At 43.3% G+C, this 20397-nt stretch overlaps 1 long non-coding RNA gene across 3 annotated transcripts in view; it reads left to right on the top strand.

Moving 5' to 3' along the window:
• LOC142743868 (uncharacterized) overlaps positions 1-20161 on the top strand; it is a 115167-nt gene extending 95006 nt beyond the window's left edge. The window contains exons 1-5 of one of the 3 annotated variants that reach the window (XR_012881657.1): positions 9986-10099; positions 11086-11216; positions 13408-13558; positions 16831-17034; positions 19717-20161. This is a non-coding gene — a long non-coding RNA (uncharacterized LOC142743868). Of the gene's footprint in view, positions 1-9985; positions 10100-11085; positions 11217-13407; positions 13559-16830; positions 18336-19716 lie in introns of those variants that run through there. The other 2 variants (XR_012881655.1, XR_012881656.1) reach the window with 2 other exon arrangements.
• Positions 20162-20397: the final 236 nt, after the last annotated feature.

Below are 20397 nucleotides of genomic sequence, written 5' to 3'. Positions count from 1 at the left end.
CGCAGCCATGGATCCGTGAGCACTGGTCCCCATCTCCTTCCTAGGAGACGCCAGCGCTCACTTCCGCTCCGTTCTGCTGTGTACCGTTGGGTGCGCGCGCACGCTCGTGCCCGGCCTTAAAGGGCCAGCGTGCGAACAAAGGAAATCGTCATCATCATCAACTGCCATGATTTCCTGGTCTATAAGAAGGCCTCCTTGCCTGAGCATTGTTAGTCTATCCCAGTCTGTCTCACAAATGGTCCCTTAGTGTTTCCCCTTTCCAGTTGTTACCCGTGCCCTGTTACCCGTTCCCGTATTGTTCTTGTTCCTGTGCCTACCAGTGTTGGAGTCGTGTCTACTGCACCAGCTGTCGTTTGCCATGTCCAGTGTCGTCTGCCACGTCCAGTGTCTTCTGCCACCTCCAGTGTCTTCTGCCACGTCCAGTGTCTTCTGCTACATCGGATACTGCCCGCCACATCTGGCGCTACCTGCCACACCGGCCTCCATCCGTGCTGAAGCCACAGCCACCGTCTGGACTAGTTCAGGTACCCAAGCATTGCTATCTGCTATTGACTTTCATGTAGACTGTGACCTGGTTAGCTGCCTCCCCGCTACGGTCAGAGCGGCCTAGTGGGTCCACATACCCTTTGACCGTGACAGTATGCTCAGGCCATGGAACCCGCTGGCCAGCACAAAACCGCAGTCCAGAAGATACAGACAGAGATGCATGACCTATGCACACGTCAGGATCAACTCCTTGAGGCTGTGAATTCTTTCCTGCTCCGCCTGGATCTACTCACTGTTCGACCCCCAGTTCTGCCTCCTGAGGCTGTTGCTGTGCCACTACCCGTTGCTCCTGATGTTTGTTCCGGATCCACAGTTCCTCTGCCTCTTCCTCCTCGCTACGACGGTGATCCCAGAGCATGTAGAGGATTTCTTAATCAATGCACGGTTCATTTTAGGCTGCGGCCTCATCTCTTCCCCTCCGAGGAGGCCAAAGTGGCGTTTATTATCTCCCTCCTCGCTGGCAAGGCCCTCGCATGGGTGAACCCAATCTTGGAGCAACAAAGACCTGTATCCTCGGACCTAGCCTTGTTCCTGCAGTCCTTTCGTGCCGTGTTCGAGGAGCCGGGTCGAACATCCTCTGCCGCAGCCACTCCACAGTAGGGGAGTATGTTATCTCCTTCCGTACCCTAGCAGCTGAGCTGGCATGGAACAATGACGCACTGGTGGCAACCTTCTGGCAGGGACTGTCCTCTCACATCAAGGACGAACTGGCGGCGCGCGACCTTCCTTATACCTTGGATGCCCTCATCCTGTTAGCCAACCGGGTTGATATGAGAATCTGGGAGCGCACTCAAGAGGTTCGACAGGAGAGCCGGGCCCACAGACCAGCACCCTCGGTCCAGAGACCACTATAGTCTTCCCCTAGTGCGCCCCCTGAAGAACCGATGCAGGTAGAAAGACGCTCCTCTGGACTATGTATGTATTGTGGCCTTAAGGGTCATTTTGTGCGCCAATGCCCACAGAAACCGGGAAACTCCAGTACCTAGGGTTGGTTGCAGAGGCAACTCTAGGTGGAATGTCTCCAAACGTTAAAACCTCTTCCAGATTATCAATTCCTGTGGCCATCGTCTCTGGAGAAATGTCACATCCTTCCTCCGCCTATCTTGACTCTGGAGCGGCTGCTAATTTCATCCAGCAGGATCTAGTGGATCGTTTACGCCTACCCACAGTCCGTCTGGAGAGACCCCTGGCTGTTGCCTCTATGAATGGTCTACCATTGCCCAATCCGATAATGCCCATCACTGAACCATTGACACTACAGGTTGGAGCTCTTCACTCAGAACAGATCACCTTCCTGGTACTACCTAAGGCAATCAATCCTATCCTGCTGGGTCTGCCATGGCTCCGCCTACACGCCCTGGTCCTTGACTGGAATTCCGGAGAGATTCTTCAATGGGGTTCCAGATGCAATAGCCATTGCCTGTCACAAGTCCGTCCTGTTATGCCCCCTCTGCCTCAATCACTCTCCGGTCTACAATCTCAGTATGCCAGTTTTGCGGATGTCTTCTGCAAACGAGAGGCTGAGACGTTGCCTCCACATAGGAATTATGACTGTCCAATTGAACTGGTTCCTAATGCTTCTCTTCCGTGTGGACGAGTATATCCTCTCTCCTTGCCAGAGTCTTTATCTATGTCAGCCTATATCAAGGAGAACGTGGAGAGGGGTTTTATTCGAAAATCTTCCTCTCCGGCTGGGGCAGGCTTCTTCTTCGTTACAAAGAGAGATGGATCTCTTCGACCCTGCATTGACTACCGTGGTCTCAACCAGATTACGGTCAAGAACAAATACCCGTTGCCACTTATATCCGAGCTGTTTGATCGCATACGAGGAGCCAAATTTTTTTCCAAGCTAGAACTGCGGGGGGCTTATAATCTAATCCGGATATGCCGGGGTGACGAATGGAAGACGGCATTTAACACCCGCGATGGGCACTACGAATACTTAGTGATGCCCTTCGGACTGTGTAACGCTCCCGCAGTATTTCAGGAATTCGTCAATGATATTTTCAGAGACCTCCTCTATGTCTGTGTTGTTGTTTATCTCCATGATATTTTGATTTTCTCCCCCGCTCCGATGACCCATCGGAGGCATGTCCGTCAAGTTCTTCTCCGACTAAGAGAGAATCGCTTATATGCCAAGTTGGAGAAGTGCGTCTTTGAAAAGAAGTCTTTGCCCTTCCTGGGCTACGTCATCTCGGATCAAGGTCTTAAGATGGACCCTGAGAAACTAAAGTCTGTCCTGGAGTGGCCACGTCCTCAAGGCTTAAAGAGGCTCTGTCACCAGATTTTGCAACCCCTATCTGCTATTGCAGCAGATAGGCGCTGCAATGTAGATTACAGTAACGTTTTTATTTTAAAAAAACGAGCATTTTTGGCCAAGTTATGACCATTTTTGTAGTTATGCAAATGAGGCTTGCAAAAGTCCAAGTGGGTGTGTTTAAAAGTAAAAGTCCAAGTGGGTGTGTATTATGTGCGTACATCGGGGCGTTTTTAATACTTTCACTAGCTGGGCGCTCTGATGAGAAGTAACATCCTCTTCTCTTCAGAACGCCCAGCTTGTGACAGTGCAGATCTGTGACATCACTCACAGGTCATGCATCGTGACGGCCACATCGGCACCAGAGGCTACAGTTGATTCTGCAGCAGCAACAGCGTTTGCAGGTAAATCGATGTAGCTACTTACCTGCAAACGCTGATGCTGCTGCAGAATCAACTGTAGCCTCTGCTGCCGATGTGGCCGTCACGATGCAGGACCTGTGAGTGACGTCACAGATCTGCACTGTCACAAGCTGGGCGTTCTGAAGAGAAGAGGATGTTACTTCTCTTCACAGCGCCCAGCTAGTAAAAGTATTAAAAACGCCCCGATGTACGCACATAATACACGCCCACTTGGACTTTTACTTTTAAACACACCCACTTGGACTTTTGCAAGCCTCATTTGCATAATTACAAAAATGGTCATAACTTGGCCAAAAATGCTCGTTTTTTAAAAATAAAAACGTTACTGTAATCTACATTGCAGCGCCTATCTGCTGCAATAGCAGATAGGGGTTGCAAAATCTGGTGACAGAGCCTCTTTAAGGGTCATACAACGGCTCCTGGGATTCGCCAATTTCTACCGGCAGTTTATTCCGAACTTTTCATCTCTGACGGCTCCCATCTCTATCCTTACCAAGAAGGGTGTAAACGCCAAGGTGTGGACTCCAGAGGCAGAGTCTGCATTCATTAGCCTCAAGAAAGCCTTCACTTCAGCTTCGATCCTCCATCACCCTAACGTATATCGGCAGTTCTCACTGGAAGTGGACGCTTCCTCTGTTGGTGCAGGTGCACTTCTGTTCCAGAGGAGCTCCAAAGGAAAGGCAGTAGTATGTGGCTACTACTCAAGACTTTTTTCTTCTGCTGAGTGCAATTACTCTATTGGATATCGGGAGCTACTGGCCATCAAATTGGCTCTGGAGGAGTGGAGACATCTTCTAGAAGGCGCAGCTCACCCCATCTTGATCTACTTCAATCACAAGAACCTTACCTACCTTCAGTCCGCTCAAAGACTGAAGCCTCGTCAAGCCAGGTGGTCGCTGTTCTTCACCCGTTTCCAGGTTCTGCTCCACTACCGTCCCGCTGACAAGAATGTGAGGGCTGATGCCCTGTCCAGATCGTTTGAGACGGAGGACATGGTGAAGTCCCTTCAGACTATCATAGACCCGTCCTGCGTTGTCACCGCTAATCCGCTGAAGATTAGAGACATCCCTCCGAGGAGAACTTTTGTTCGGTTGGCAGACAGGAGAAGAATTCTCCACTGGGGACACAGTTCTAAACTGGCTGGGCACGCTGGTGTCCATAAAACCCAAGACCTGATTGCTCGTAACTTCTGGTGGCCCACGCTACCTAAAGATGTTCTGGACTTTGTCTCTTCTTGCACGGTGTGTGCCTCTAACAAGGTTTCTCACTCCAAGCCTGCCGGCCGGCTTCGACCTCTGCCTGTACCCAATGCCCCTTGACAGCACATTGCAATGGACTTCGTCACAGACTTTCCCCTCTCAGCAGGATGCAACACCATCTGGGTGGTGGTGGACCGGTTCTCTAAGATGGCACATTTTATCCCGCTGACCGGCCTACCTTCTGCTCCCTGACTGGTGAGTCTCTTCATTCAAAAAATCTTTCGCTTGCATGGCTTGCCTCTTCACATTGTGTCTGACCAGGGGGTTCAGTTTACCTCTAAGTTCTGGAGAGCCCTCTGTTAACTCATGGAGGTGAGTTTGGACTTTTCCTCAGCCTATCACCCCCAGTCCAATGGGCAAGTTGAGAGGATCAACCAGATCATGGAGAATTATCTCCGCCACTTCATCTCTTCACAGCAGGATAACTGGGTACAGCTTCTTACATGGGCCGAGTTCTCATACAACAACCACACAAGTGAGTCCACCACTTCCACTCCATTTCACATTGTATACAGTCAACATCCTAGAGTCCCTCTTCCTGTGTCGACTTCATCTCTGGTACCCTCTGCTGACTCTGCATATGGGAACTTCCTGCAAATCTGGCAACAGACCCGGTCCTCTATTTTGCTGGCAGTAGATCGCATGAAGCGAAAGGCAGATACTAGGAGAAGAGAACCGCCTCAGTATCTTCCGGGGACTAAAGTCTGGCTTTCCTCTCGAAACATTCGCTTGAAGGTGCCCTCATACAAATTTGCTCCCAGGTTCCTTGGTCCTTTCGAGATTCTGCAAAAAATCAACCCTGTCTCCTATAAGCTGTGGCTGCCTCCTACCCTCTGAATCCCCAACTCCTTCCATGTGTCCCTCCTGAAACCAGTGGTCCTGTAACGCTTCAGCAAGACTTCTAGTTCCACAGTTGATCCCAGCGGTCCTTCTAATGTATTCGAGGTAAAGGAGATGCTGGACTGCAAAAGGATAGGAGGAAGGACTTTCTATTTGGTGGACTGGAGAGGGTTTGGTCCTGAGGAGAGTTCCTGGGAGCCAGTAGAGAACCTCAGTGCTTCTGCTCTTATTAAAAAGTTCCTCTCTCGCTTTGGCCCCAAGAAGAGGGGGCGTAAGAGGGGGGATACTGTAGTGTCCATGGCCGCGGGCCATCGGGTTTACTCACCTCCCGATGCCCGCAGCCATGGATCCGTGAGCGCTGGTCCCCATCTTCTTCCTAGGAGACACCAGCGCTCACTTCCGCTCCGTCCTGCTGTGTCCCGTAGGGTGCGCGCGCACGCTCGTGCCTTAAAGGGCCAGCGTGCGCACAAAGGAAATCGTCATCATGATCAACTGCCATGATTTCCTGGTCTATAAGAAGGTCCCAGGCCTTCAGATCCTTGCCTGAGCGTTGTTAGTCTATCCCAGTCTGTCTCGCAAATGGTCCGTTAGTGTTAACCCGTTCCAGTTGTTACCAGTGCCCTGTTACAGATTCCTGTGTCCCGTATTGTTCTTGTTCCTGTGCCTACCAGTGTTGGAGTCATGTCTACTGCACCTGCTGTTGTTTGCCATGTCCAGTGTCGTCTGCCACGTCCAGTGTCTTCTGCCACGTCCAGTGTCTTCTGCCACGTCCAGTGTCTTCTGCTACATCGAATACAGCCCGCCACGTCTGGCGCTACCTTCCGCACCAGCCTCCATCCGTGCTGAAGCCACAGCCACCGTCTGGACTAGTTCAGGTACCCAAGCATTGTTATCTGCTATGGACTTTCGTGTAGACTGTGACCTAGTCAGCTGCCTCCCCGCTACGGCGGAGCGGCCTAGTGGGTCCACATACCCTGTGACCGTGACAACAGCACAGCATGATCTCGCGAGATCACGCTGTGCAGTGAATACAAATGAACATGAATGGAGAGAAGTCTATGGCGCTGATTGGTCAGCGTTATACACTCCTTTGTACAACGCCCACTTGGTCAAAAGTTAAAAAACGCCCAGTTGGGCATTAAGAAACTAATTAGCATAAATCTAAAATTGCTCATAACTTGCTCAAAAATAATCGTTTTTTTTAAAATAAAAAACACTGTTTTTATCTACATTACAGCGCCGATCAGATTATGTAGGAGATAGGGCACTTTTAATGTAGTGACAGAGCCTCTTTAAGGTATCGCTATGGGGGATAAGATGTGCAACAATCACACATGGTTGCAATTCGCCCATGGCTTTTCAGCGAATTCACCATGACCATAACGTAATGAAATATTTTTTAATGAATTGCATTGTTGCAGATAATACATACATATAAAGCAAAGCAGTGGAGTGTATTCTGTATTATTTTTCATTTCACTCACAGCTAACATCTCAATGATGAATGTTGTTGCCTAAAAACACAACCATGTGGATATGACATAAGGTAAAACAAGGTAACAAAATAATTCAGGAAACGCTTATAATGAGGCTATTTTTCCCACTCAGTTTTTTTCAGGCATTTTTAGGGGCATAAACGCCTTGAAAAATGCCTGAGCAAATGTAAGCTGAACGCCTCTAAACATCTGCCCATTGATTTCAATTGGAAAAATGGTGTTTTGTTCAGACGGGGCGTTTATTTACGAGGCTGTTTGAAAAAACAGCTCCAAAAACGGCTCAAAAAAAACGCATCAAAAAACGTTTGATGCTTTAAAAATGGCTGAAAATCAGGGGCTGTTTTCCCTTGAAAACAGCTCCGTATTTTACATCCGTTTTTACTTTAGCGCATGAACATAGCCTTAGGGGAAAATGATTGTCAAACCGATGGTGGCTAAGTGACCTAATTTAGAAATCTATCTTTAAATACCCTATTAGGGAACTCTGACTAAATTCCGCAGTAAAGATCGCAACAAGAAAAAAATCTCATACTTACCCAGATCTCTCTCTGCTCCTTCATCCAGCCTAGCCTCCAGGGATGACGTTTCATCACATGTGACTGCTGCAGCCAATCACAGGCTGCTGTGGTCACATGGGATGAGACATCATCCTAGGAGGACGGGCCGCAGAACGTCAGAGGGACACGTCGCCGTCGCTACGGGTAAGTAGAACCTTTTATTATTTACCTGCTATTTTCCGCAGCGGATATTCTTGATGAAAACTGCAGCACCATTTGGTGCGTTTTTTTGGCCTGAATTCCCTGCGGCATCTAGGGAGAATACGCTGTGTACCTTTATGCAGCATATACGCCCTATGTGAACATACCCTAAAGATAATTTTATAATAAAGAATATGGCCTTTCCATATGTTTTAAAGTGTAAGCATCGTCTTGCATAAAACAGTAATCTTACTTTCTTCATTATAATCTTCTATGCATCGGTTACTGCTTTCTACATAAAGTCATATGCAAATATTCCAGACAGATGAACAAGTATCAAGTACACAACCTTCTTATTCCTCAAAGGGGTTATCCCATGTACCCTCTTAGTCTGCAATGTACAGGCATACCAAACTGAAGCAGTAGAATTATATTAGTGAGTGAGTGAGCGTCCCGCACTAAAGGGAAGAAAGGTGAAACACTAGGAGGCGTTATAATAAATGTAAAAATTGTAGTACTTATGAAATAAATATTTTATATAAAGAGTATAAATACAAATTATGCTTAGAGTTAGATCCTTTCCTTAACCGGTTCAGAACCACCCACTATATATTTACGTCTGGTGGATCTGGTCTTTAAAGCCTGAGTCATACTATATCTATGGTGCGGGTTTAAAGAAACCTGTGACTGGATTTCGGGCACTGAAAAACCAGCATGTTGTTTTACTGCTGGGAAACAGCATCCTAAATATGGCCTTCTCAAAACTGTCCGTTTTAGCATTATAACTTCTTTTTAGACAAAATGCTGAAACTGATAGTTTTGAGAGGAGCATGTTTAGGACGCTGTTCCCCAGCAATATAAAGACAGGCTCATGATTTGGTGCCCTAAAATCTAGCAACAGGTTCCGTTTACGCTGTCTCAAAGAAGCACTTCAGCAAGTTGTTTTTTTTGCCTATATAGTGCAGCATAGGCTGCAATTATAGAATAATGTAGAGGCTCCTGTGTATACATTGTGTATACCTGTTTTAGTTGTGATATTTATGGGTTGTCTGTCATCTTGGTTCCTTCTTCCCATCTGATATGGTTCCCCTAATGCAGACTACATTTCCTATGATGCTTCTGGCTTTGCAGAGGTAGTGGAGTCTCATCACACTGCACTTGTTCTACTCTGAGTCCTACATAAATGCAGCAAGTGAAAGATCATTGACATCAAATTTCTGTCCCCTAACTGCAGTCTTAGTGTATCCTATGTGATGCAGCTTTAGCCTGTCTTCTCTGCCTTCTGATTGTGATAGGTTTCTCCATGTCAGTTTTTACATGAGGCCATGAGAAGCATCTCCTAGAAATACACTGGACTCTCTGCACACAGCACCCACAGATAGTATAGACAGTCAGTGTGAGTCAGGGTAAATTTATATCTCTGCAGCTAATAATTTTATGGGCTCGCCTATTATATCACTGCGTTCCTGGTGCCTTAGATAGGGAAGACATGATCTATTCAGCAGCACTATATGCATGGGTCATACAGAGGACCAAGGAGAGTTGACCTGGGTGGGGAGGGAAGAGGTTTCAGTTCTGCTAGGAGAGATTTAATTGTTAATGATGTAATCCTGTAGTTCACAGGAAGTCAGCCAAACAGATGAAGGGGGTCCAAGCACTGAGACACCCACCAATCGCTAAAACAAAGCTGCAGAAGCGATAGGGTGAGAAAGTCTATGAGTCCATACACCACTCATTCAGATTTCCGAGGGAAACCGATCAGAAAAGAAGCGGCACAGCACTCACCCGAGCGCTACTGCCTCTCAGTTTTAGAGATCGGTGGGGGTCTCACTGCTTGGACCACCACCGATCAAAACAAGTTTTTTAAAAGTTAAGTTACCCTTTAAGCCGGGGACCCTGGAGAAAAGCAGTTTTCACCACTTCTGTCTTGTCTGGTTTCAAATACACAACGCTCAATTGGTCCCAGAGGTCAAGTTAGTGGGAAACTGTTGCTGGGTCTAACTAAACCCAGCACAGCCCCAACAGTGATAATAGTCACAATAACAGGGTTGATTTCCCCTGTAACTGCTATGCAGCCCCAATTAAAATTTTAAAAATAAAGTCCCCCAATACTCTTTTCTGACCTTTTGAAGGACAGACCATAATAATAAAAAATATAAGTAAAGAAAATAAAAAATAAATAAAAATAAAAAGTACACAGAAAATACCCCTTTATTATATTATATTATTTGTGGGGTAACCCCTTTAAATACTTTGCTATCTGTGCACTGCAAGTCTCTGAAGAGTAAAACTTGAAAATACAAATGCATTACAGGCTTATCTTGCTGTGTTCTAAAGGAAAAACATTGTATTTGCCCCCTGTTGAGACTAAATGTAAAATCTTGGTGCCCACAGATGCCGACAGCCATGAAAGTGTTTTTGTTGCTCCTAGCACTTTCCGGTAATGATGAGTCTGACATCTAATTGTCACTCTGCTGTTTCAAAAGTGGATGAATAGTTCAATTTCAGGGCTTGCCATGTGGCAAATATGCAGATGCCCTTATCACATTTCTAGCTGCATACTAAAACAAGAGATAAGTAGGTAATTATCATGATTTAACAATACTTGCATTATTTTGGCAAAAAGCAGGTAAGCAATCCTTTGTGCCTCAGTGCCTCTGGGAGAAGTAAAACTTTTTTAGTTTAAGACATATTTTTTAATACTTTTACAGTGAAAAGTTATGCAATTTATAATATGCTTTTTAATATTGGGAACACGTTTAAAAAAGTATCTTTGGGCCAACAAATTTTTTTGTCAGTAAAATGGTGCATAATTTACCAGATGTGCCAATTTCACTTGTAGGTTGCTTCTCAAACGTCTGGTCTGACCATCCCAGTTCTTACACATTTGAGTCACTACATATATCGGAAAAACCCCTGGACTTATACACCGACATGCTCATAGACTTAAACAGCCAAACTTATGTAATAAATCATTTCTATCGGCATTTAAATTTGCACATATGTCAAGATCTTGCAGCACTAACTATATTAAAAAGTGTTGACTACACTTTTCAATACAACTGTATAAAAAAAAAAAAAAACATACATATGTGCAGACTATTCATCTTGGGATATAAACTTAAATGGTTTCATTCACTAACAGAAAGCAGTGATCTTGAACTTTGGGAGTAATTGAACTATAAAATATAACAGATAGTTACATATGTTTCAATATAAAATGATAAAGATTTATTTACATAAAGTAGTATAACAGAGTGGGAACTCTTCATAAAACTTAACCTTTATTCATTATTAAGATTAAAATACTCTGGGTAATTCTTTTGAATGCAAATACCCCTGACACAACCAGGGTTTTATTTACATAAAACCTTAAAATATATTAGTTGAGATGAAAAAAAAAATCCTCAGGGGGCATTTAAAAAAAAAAAACATTAGTATATGGACATGTGAGAGTATTACATATAACATGTATATTCACTATAAAAGTAGCTGCATTAAAGAGATATGTTTTAAGTTGTATATGCAAGACATTACATCTCCTAATGTTTAAATTCTGTATGAAAGGATCTATTGAAAAGAAGAAATCCCCCATTGTTGAACAGACAGGATATCGAGGGCATCATGTGACCAAAATAATGGATACCAGATGTTTTTGTAATGTTTTAGATGAGAAAAAAGCGATACCACATATAGAGGTAACATTGGACGTGCATATTGTGTACTTGGCATCATCTGATTGGTTAATATGTGCTAAGTGAAAACATGAACCTATAAATAAATGCTCCATTCACAGCCATTTTACATTTCTGTACATCAAACCATTGTATGTTCAATCTCTCCCAATCGGTCATTTTTGAATTTGAATGAATCCTGGACAAATTCTGTTATCAAAAAAAGAAGCTCAATAAGCGTAATAAAGATCACTCTGACAGACACACTAATCCATTCTTCAGTCTACTGTATATGGTACCCGGATACATGTAGATGATAACAGAGAATGCTGCATATTTTTCATAAGGGAAAGTTACCAAGAATTCCGTTGGTTAGATTACATTCACACGTTTTTCCGCAATTTTCACAAAACATTAGTATTTTTGCCATGGTTTAGTAGAAATCATGACAAATATTGCGACAAAACCTCTACATGTGAATGCACCCGTACCATACTTAAAACCATTGCACATGCTGAGGAACTCCTTCCTTTCGCCATCATGTCTTGACAGTATGTGTTCAATAGATACACAACAGCATAAGAAATCATAGCAGGATTGTGAAACCGCAGATTCAGGTTAATGAAGGGCCAGCGTGCTCTTTGTTATCACTGGTGCAATTGTTAGAGATCCAGATTTCTTTACAAGTCCTGACACACTGTTCTATATTTTGCTGTAAGATGTCAGCTCATATCACACTGGACTTTAGGAATGTTGGCACAATACAATAAAGTAGTCAGCCTTTTCAGCAGAATTATTTTGTACTAATCTGTTTTGTCACAACACATAACAAAGTTCTGCATTTTCTGTGAACTTCGAAAAGATACAGGGAAATGGAAATGTCAGCAGTCATAAAGACTAGCAAAGAAATTATTGTTTGATCAAGAATATTATGTATGCATGTAAATAACCTACTATAGTAAGCAAAGTCTATGAACCAGGGGCGGACTTATTGCCTGTCCAGCTGAGCAGGCTGTACAGGGACCCAGGGGGGTTTAAAACAGATACATTTTTTAAAAGCATACTTAAAGAGTGAGTACATTTTCATCAATCTTTCCATATGTCATAGAGACATTTTAAAAGTTTCGATCTGTGGGGCTCCAGGTGTGAGACCCCCACCATTGCTGAAACAAAGGTGCAGAAGCGTTTAGCTGAGCACTTTGCTCCTTGGGCTGTGATCAGCACTCATCAACAGGCTGATGACGGTTTACATAGAGAGATCTATGAGAGCCGTCTTCAGCCTGACAGCGCCGATCACAGTCGAAGGTGCAAATTGCTCAACTGAGCTTATCTGCGCCTTCGTTTCAGCGACGGTGGGGGTCTCAGCACATGGACCCTCACCGATCTAAACTTTTTATGTCTCTATGACATATCAAAGGTTTGATGAAAGTGTAGTAAAGTAAGTTTTACTCGGGGCAATTATCGGGCAAACGATCGTTCATAGAACGCTCGTTGACGATAATTACACCTGTGTAAACAGGGCAGCGATCAGCAGATGAACGAGCAAACGTATAGTTTTAAAGTTGTATAGTTGTATAGCTGATTTAAAGTAAAATATTATGGTTGTCGGCAGCACATCTCCCTGTGTAAACAGGGAGATGCGCTGCGACATGATAATAATGTATGGGGATGAGCGATCGGAGTAACGACCACTCCTTCCCATCCATAGCTCCGTGTGACAGGAGCAAACGAGCGCCGATCAACGAGGTGTTTCGTTGATCGGCGCTCGCTGCACTGGTCAAAATCGGCCTGTGTAATAGGGCCTTTACTCTTTCAATGAACTGACAGCAGATGTGGTGTCCATTAATTGAACACCTGACATAATTTGTCATCTCAAGCAACTCTCTGTTACTAAATGGAAATATGTGAGATATATGGGTTTGTGCAGAAATAAACCATAATTTCATATACACGATTTTTAACGTCTATGGCCGCGGACCGTCGTCCTGACTAACCCTCTGACGCCATGGACGAGTGAGTTCCGGGCGGCATCTCCCCCCTGGGAGACGCCGACACTCACTTCCACGTTCTGAGGCTGGCTCCAGTAAGGGCCAGTATGCACACATGCAGAATAGCTACATATTAGCCCAGCCTCTGGGGCTCTGCCCTCCCAATCATTGCCTAAGCGTTGTGTTATGCTAGTTTGTCTTAGGTTTAACTCCTAAGTATTTTCAAGTTCCCAGTGTTACTGTGCCCCTGTGCCTTGAAGAGTTGGAGTCGTGTTGTGCTCTCCGCTGCATCTACTGTGTCGTACCCCGCCGGGTGTCTGTCTACTTCCTGAGCCTCATCTTAGCCTGAAATCACCGCTACTGTCTACATTGCCTCAGGTACCCTTTCAGAACTATAGACATTGCATATACCTGTTTGGCCAGCTGCTATCCCACTACGCAGTGTGGCCCAGTGGGTCCACACCCCGCGCCGTGACACTATATGGACAAAAGTATTGGCACACACCTCATATCATTAAATTATTGTTTTTCCTTCAGTCCCATTGCCACAGGTGTATAAAATCAAGCCCCTAGCCATGCAGTCACCTTTACAAACATTTGTGAAAGAATAGGTCGTTCTAAAAAGCTCACTGAATTCCAGCGTAGTACTGTAATAGGATACCACCATTGCAACAAGTCAGTTCATGAAATTTCTTCCCTCCTAGATATTCCACGATCAACTGTGAGTAGTATTATTGCAAAGTGGAAGCATTGAGGAACCACAGCAACTCTGCCACGAAGTGGCTGATTACGTAATGCACGTAATGTTACAGAGCAGGGTTGGTGAGTGCTGAGGCACATAGTGCATAAAAGTCGCCAACACTCTGCTAAATGCAGTGCTCCAAACCTCTACTGGCATCAACATCAGCACAAAAACTGTGCGCCAGGGGGGCTTCATGGCATAGGTTTTCATGGCCATGCAGCTGAAAGCAAGTCTTATGTAACCATTCACAATACCAAGCGTCAGATGGAGTGGTGTAAAGCACACCGCCACTGGGCTCTGGAGCAGTGAAAACATGTTCTGTGGAGTGACAAATCACGCTTCTCTATGTGGCAGTCTGATGGACGGGTCTGGGTTTGGAGAATGCCAGGAGAAAGTTACCTGCCTGACTGCATTGTGCCAGCTGTAAAGTTTGGTGGGGGATAATGCTATGTTGTTTTTTTTTCAGGGGTTGACCAAACCCCTTCCAGTGAAGGGAAATCTTAATGCTTCAGCATACCAAGACATTTTGGACAATTGAGGCTTCCAACAGTGTGGGGAAGGTGCTCTTCTGTTCTAGCATGACTCTGCCCTAGTCCACAAAGTAATGTTCATAAAGGAATGGTTGGGTAAGTTTGGTGTAGAAGAACTTGACTGGAAGGCACAGAGTCCTGACCTCAACCCCATCAAACACCTTTGGGATGAACTAGAATGGAGATTGTGAGCCAGGTCCTTTCGTTCCACATCAGTGTCTCATCTCACAAAAGCTCTCCTGGATAAATGCGCAAAAAATTCCCACAGACAAACTACAAAATCTTGTAGAAAGCCTTCCAGAAGAGTGGAAGCTGTTTTAGTCATAAAGGGGGGGACCAACGCCATATTAAAAGGGTTATCCGGAAATCTAAAATTATTTACCGTTCATCTGATTATAAGAAAACAAGTCACTCACCAAAATGCTTTGATTTTTAAATGTGTCCCAAATTGCCTAGCCAGAACCTGGTCTCGTGGTGCCGGAAATACTGGTGGGCAGGGAGTCGTGCTGAGAGGATAGAAGGAAAACCTGGTACTTGTAGTTTTTCAGCGCGTGCTGAAAAGCAAAGTCCTGCCTCAGAAACGGAAGTGGAAGACCACGTGTGCCACAATCTTGAGGTTTGGCAAGTACCCTTAAAAAATGATGTTTTATTCACTAGAGAGTATGATTTAAGATAAGAGTACCTTTTTAAAAGTATTTTGGGTATTTTTATTTTTTTGAGCCACCGGACTACTTAATGCTTATGGATTTAGAATGAGATGTCAAAAAAGCTCCTGTAGGCGTAATGTGTAGGTGTCCCAATACTTTTGTCCACATATTAAATATGTCAGTTATTGTATTACACATACAGATGTAGCAGTACAAAATTAGTCATTTAATTATTTTGAGCTGCATTGAGCATGAATTATTTAAAGGCTATGTATACGTTAGAATGTTTTTTTTTATTACTAAATCAATATATATATATATTTTTTTTAAATGATTGACTGTTATTACATTTTTTTTTTACTTTTTACGATACAGCTTTAATGAATCATGTAAAAATAGAACCTGTATCGCTCTCTCAGTAAAATCCATCAGTTCAGCTGAACTGACGGCTGGGCTGAGGGCAGGCCCTGCATGTCTCTGCACAGGATCCAGCTAATATCGTTCACATCCAAGAATCAAAAAATTCATTGATTTAAGGGGGGATTCACACGAGCGTGATTTTCGTGCGCCACGCACAGTCCTATAGAAGTCAATGGGGCAGTTCAAACAGTGCGTGATTTGTGCGCAGCATTTGTTCGCTGCGTACAAAACGCGACAGGTTCAATATCTCCACGTATTTCGCGCATCACGCACCCATTGAAGTCAATGGGTGCGTGAAAACCACGCAGGTCGCACGGAAGCACTTCCGTGCGATCCGACAGAAACAGCGCACCAGCTGTCAAAAGGATGAATGTAAACAGAAAATGATTTTCTGTTTCCAAACATCCAAATGGAGTGTCTTTGAGATGAGCGAACCCGGACAATCGAACCGAACTTCACCAGGTTCGGCCGAACCCGGCAAAAAAATTTCCGGTACGCGACGTCAGGAGATAGTCACTGTCCAGGGTGCTGAAAGAGTTAAACTGTTTCAGCACCATGGACAGTGACTACCGATCCCAATAAACATGAACCTGTAAAAAAAAACGAAGTTCTGACTTACCGATAACTCCCGGCTTCTTCCTCCAGTCTGACCTCCCGGGATGACAATTCAGTCCAAGTGACAGCTCCAGCCAATCACAGGCCAAGCACAGGCTGCAGCGGTCACATGGACTGCCGCGTCATCCAGGGAGGTGAGGCCCGATGTCAAGAGAGGCGCGTCACCAAGGACGCGTCACCAAGGACGCGTCACCAAGGCAACGGCCGGGAAGTTCTCGGTAAGTACGAACTTTTTCTTTTTTTTGAACAGGTTTCTCGATATTGTGTTCGGCATTCACTGTCGAGGGTGCTGAAAGAGTTACTGCCGATCAGTTAGCTCTTTCAGCACCTTGGACAGTGATGGGCGTCGACTAGCCTCATCTCTATGATGGCGGCTGCGCGAAAATGACGCAGCCACGCATCATACACGGATGACACACGCAGCTGTCAAATGGTTTTTGTGCGCGCAAAACGCAGCGTTGTTTGCGCGCGCAAAAACGCAACGTTCGTCTGAATCTGCCCTAATAATAAGAAAAAACATTCAAAGATTTCCATAAACCGTAACTCTATGTGTCGTAATATCTGCAGTTTTATGTAAAATGACATGGCATCAGGTTATATTTTAACAAATGACAAACTTACCTCTGCTACAACTGGAGATAATTTATTTATGTTGAGGTACACCACTCAACTAACTATTGCGTTCTTTTTCTCCAGGTTCTCATCCAGTGGGGATATGAAATCTTTAGCAGTGATGCATTCAGTGCCAAATCTCTAGCAGAGAAGCATTTCCAGCAGCATCTCTGTACAACATGTCCCATGATTCTCTGTCTTTATTTTCACGTCAATAATTCAACGACAATGTGCAGTTTGTTCGGAACATTGGGATATATATCATTTTGCTTCACTTGTTCAGACATGGTGAGCATATAGCATTAGAGAAGAAAGCGCAGTCAAGTGGTCTGGGTAATGTGCCATACATACAGACATGATTAATTGTATTTATATTTACAGATTTCCAGTCCACATTCCATATATCACTATTTGGAGCACACCGAATGTGCAAAAGGGATTTATATTCATTAGATGACTTAAGGAGAGAGCAAAATCTATTCTAGTTAAACCACCCAGACATGCTAGTCTCCAGGATTCCTGTGTCTGGACAGAGACGCTAGTTAATTAGATAAATCAGTAATTTTCTTCTGTCCCTAAACACATTTTATCTAATTATCTCCATCACTATTTTGCTTATCCCGTACTTCTTAAAATAGCATTCAACTATCAAGGCATTGTGAAGCTATATCTTCATTACTGCCCTCCCAAGGATGATCTAATATCAGCTATCGTAATAATAGATGTTAATTCCTGCATATGAATATATATGGGGTTTAATGTTGTGTATGTATAAGTAGTAACATTAATAATATTCAGGTATTACTCAATATATTGATATACATGTAATTTTGAATAAGACGTATGGCTTCAATAAGTACTGTAGTGTAAAAGGTTTAAATGGTAATTATTATCTGGAACTTTCTGTATTTTCTGATGTACTGTATATTAGGATTTACTATATTAGGTTTTAATGAAGAAATCCATAGTGCATGCCCTGTAGGTCAATAGTTCAGGGACTACTGTGGCTTCAGTATTTCATTCCAATGTTGTAAATTGACAACAGGTTCAAAAGAAAAGAAGATCCTTTTTTTTAGGCGTTCCTTATTTAAAGTAATAGATACTGTAGATCTTAAAATGCCACGGTCATGAGCTAATAACATTTAAAACAAGGGCATCTATAAAATGCCCAAAACGGTTAAAGGGATTTTTCCCACAATAAACATTTAGTACAGTTCACTTAGACTTCATGTGTTTCTTGACAACCTCACTGATGTTGGATACAAATAAACAATCTAACCAAGGACAAACATCTGCATGGACTTTGTTCTCCCCTTGTATGTGTGGGTTTCCTCTGAGTACTCCAAAAACATACTGGTAGGTTCATTTGGAATTTAGATTATGAGCCCCAATGGGCAGAGGGACACTCTGTTGGCACTATATAAATGAATAAAATAAATAATATATAAAAAATAAGGATGGGTCCCTCTGTTTATCACTTGCCACTTCCAATAAAAGACACTGACTTTTGAAACAAAATGTCCAACAGCAGACGTTTTAATAAGACTTTTAGGCTATGTTCACATCTGCGTCAGGGCTCCGTACCGACGTTCCGTCTGAGCTTTTCGTCTGAACGGAGCCCTGACTAACACAAATTGAAACCAAAGGTTTTCGTTTCCATCACCATTGATTTTAATGGTGACGGATCCGGTGCCAATTGTTTCAGTTTGTCTCCGTTGTGCAAGGGTTCCGTAGTTTTGACAGGATGAATACCATAGTCGACTATGGCATTCATCCCGTCAAAACTACGGAACCCTTGCACAACGGAGACAAACTGAAACCATTGGCACCAGATCTGTCACCATTGAAATCAATGGTGATTGAAACGGAAACCTTTGGTTTCAGTTTGTGTCAGTCAGGGCTCCGTTCCGACGGAAAGCTCAGACGCAACGTCGGAACGGATCCCTGATGCAGATGTGAACGAAGCCTAAGACCTGATGTATGAATTTTAATGCTTATGTATACTACTGTATTATACTGTAGCTTTATATTACCTCTGCGTTTTACTAAATTGTAATACGTTACCTGTAGACTTATATAGGGCCCTACTTTACCTCCATATGCCTCCGATTTCATGCAGAGGAATATAGAGATCTTTTTTCTGTTGGATTCCAAATGATGCCAATTTAATGGATGAAAAAAGAATGCTCCATTAGATGTCATACTATGGAGTTATTGTCCTATAGACACCATGCTCTGTCATAAGGCACCATAAGGAGCTCCATACGGCAGCACAGTAGAACAGAGCCGCAGGGACTCCATGTGTGTCCATACAGCCACCATACAGACAGACCTGACAAGTGCAAGAGGCCTTAGGGCACTTTCACACAGAGGGGTCTTGATCAGTATTTTGGTCAGTATTTTGCATCAGTATTTAGAAGTCATAACCAGGAGTGGAACATGGAAGAGGTGCAAATCTTTCCATTATACTTTTTTTTCTGTTTATTTTGCACTCCTAGTTTTGACTTCCAAATACTGATGGAAAATACTGACCAAAATGCTGCCGAGCAAAGTGGCCCTAGTCTCACAAATAGTGTTCCAACTGTTTAAATAAAGCAAAGGGAAATGAGTGATTGTCTTTGATCTAGTCAAGTACGGATGTAGCCATCTTTATCTTGACTGATAACTTGCTGCGATATCACACAACAAAAGCCTTTGAAAATCCGTTGAAAAAGGCAAGTTAAAGGTTCTCGTCACTGTGTATTTAACGCGTTAAAAGTCAAGATAAAGATGGCGACATCTGTATGAAATATTATCTACTCAAAAAAGAAACATCCTTGCGTTCTGTTTGTATACATTTTACATTAAAATGATTGACTTTATTATTTTATTCCTTTTTTTTTTAAACATACCAATTTATATTATTTGTATTTCTATATATGCATTTATGTATGTGACTTTAATGGATATTTGTTTTTATATTTCATGCAGTGAAGTGAATTTAAAATACCCTACCATGCAGTGTCGATTCTCAAATACATGCTTGAAAAAGTCTGTCTGGCCTCTAGAGTAGGAACACCAAGCTAAATATGTTTACTAGCGAGTGCTTTAAAAGACATTAAACCATGAAGTTACCATGAAAACACCACCTAGTCCTTTTTATTTGCGGAAGTTTCCAGCAGAGGTGGTAAAAACAAAACTGTGATTTTTGCAAACATCTCCTCCTGAGAAGACTAGAACACATAGATAACCTGAGTTTGTGTTCTCAGGCGTGTTTTGTTTTATAGTGCTCCTTGTGGAAAAAGGAGGCTGTGTTGTAAAGGAATGTTTAATCTTGAGAATATCTGAATGCTCACTTGCTTGGCCAGAAAGGTCTAGCTGCTATTCTCTTATGAAATGGAAAAATAATATTTCTGTTGCTGAGTAAGCAGTAGAATTTCATGCATCGTTTACAAAACAATATTACAAAGCAAATTATCCCAAAATTCTGAAATAAAAACATTTATTTGCTGAACTTTATCAATGAGTTTTGCTTTTACACAAATATTAGTACATTCCTCAGTAGATACAATCCTGAGTCTATCTGATCTACATCAGACAGTGGGGTAAAACTAGACGAAATGTTGCATCCAATGAACCCCTTGAATGATTATTATTATTATTATTTTAGAC

The sequence above is a fragment of the Rhinoderma darwinii genome, chromosome 1, assembly GCF_050947455.1.
Source record: "Rhinoderma darwinii isolate aRhiDar2 chromosome 1, aRhiDar2.hap1, whole genome shotgun sequence".
NCBI classification, from domain to species: domain Eukaryota; kingdom Metazoa; phylum Chordata; class Amphibia; order Anura; family Rhinodermatidae; genus Rhinoderma; species Rhinoderma darwinii.
This window is presented reverse-complemented; position numbering and strand designations above follow the sequence as displayed.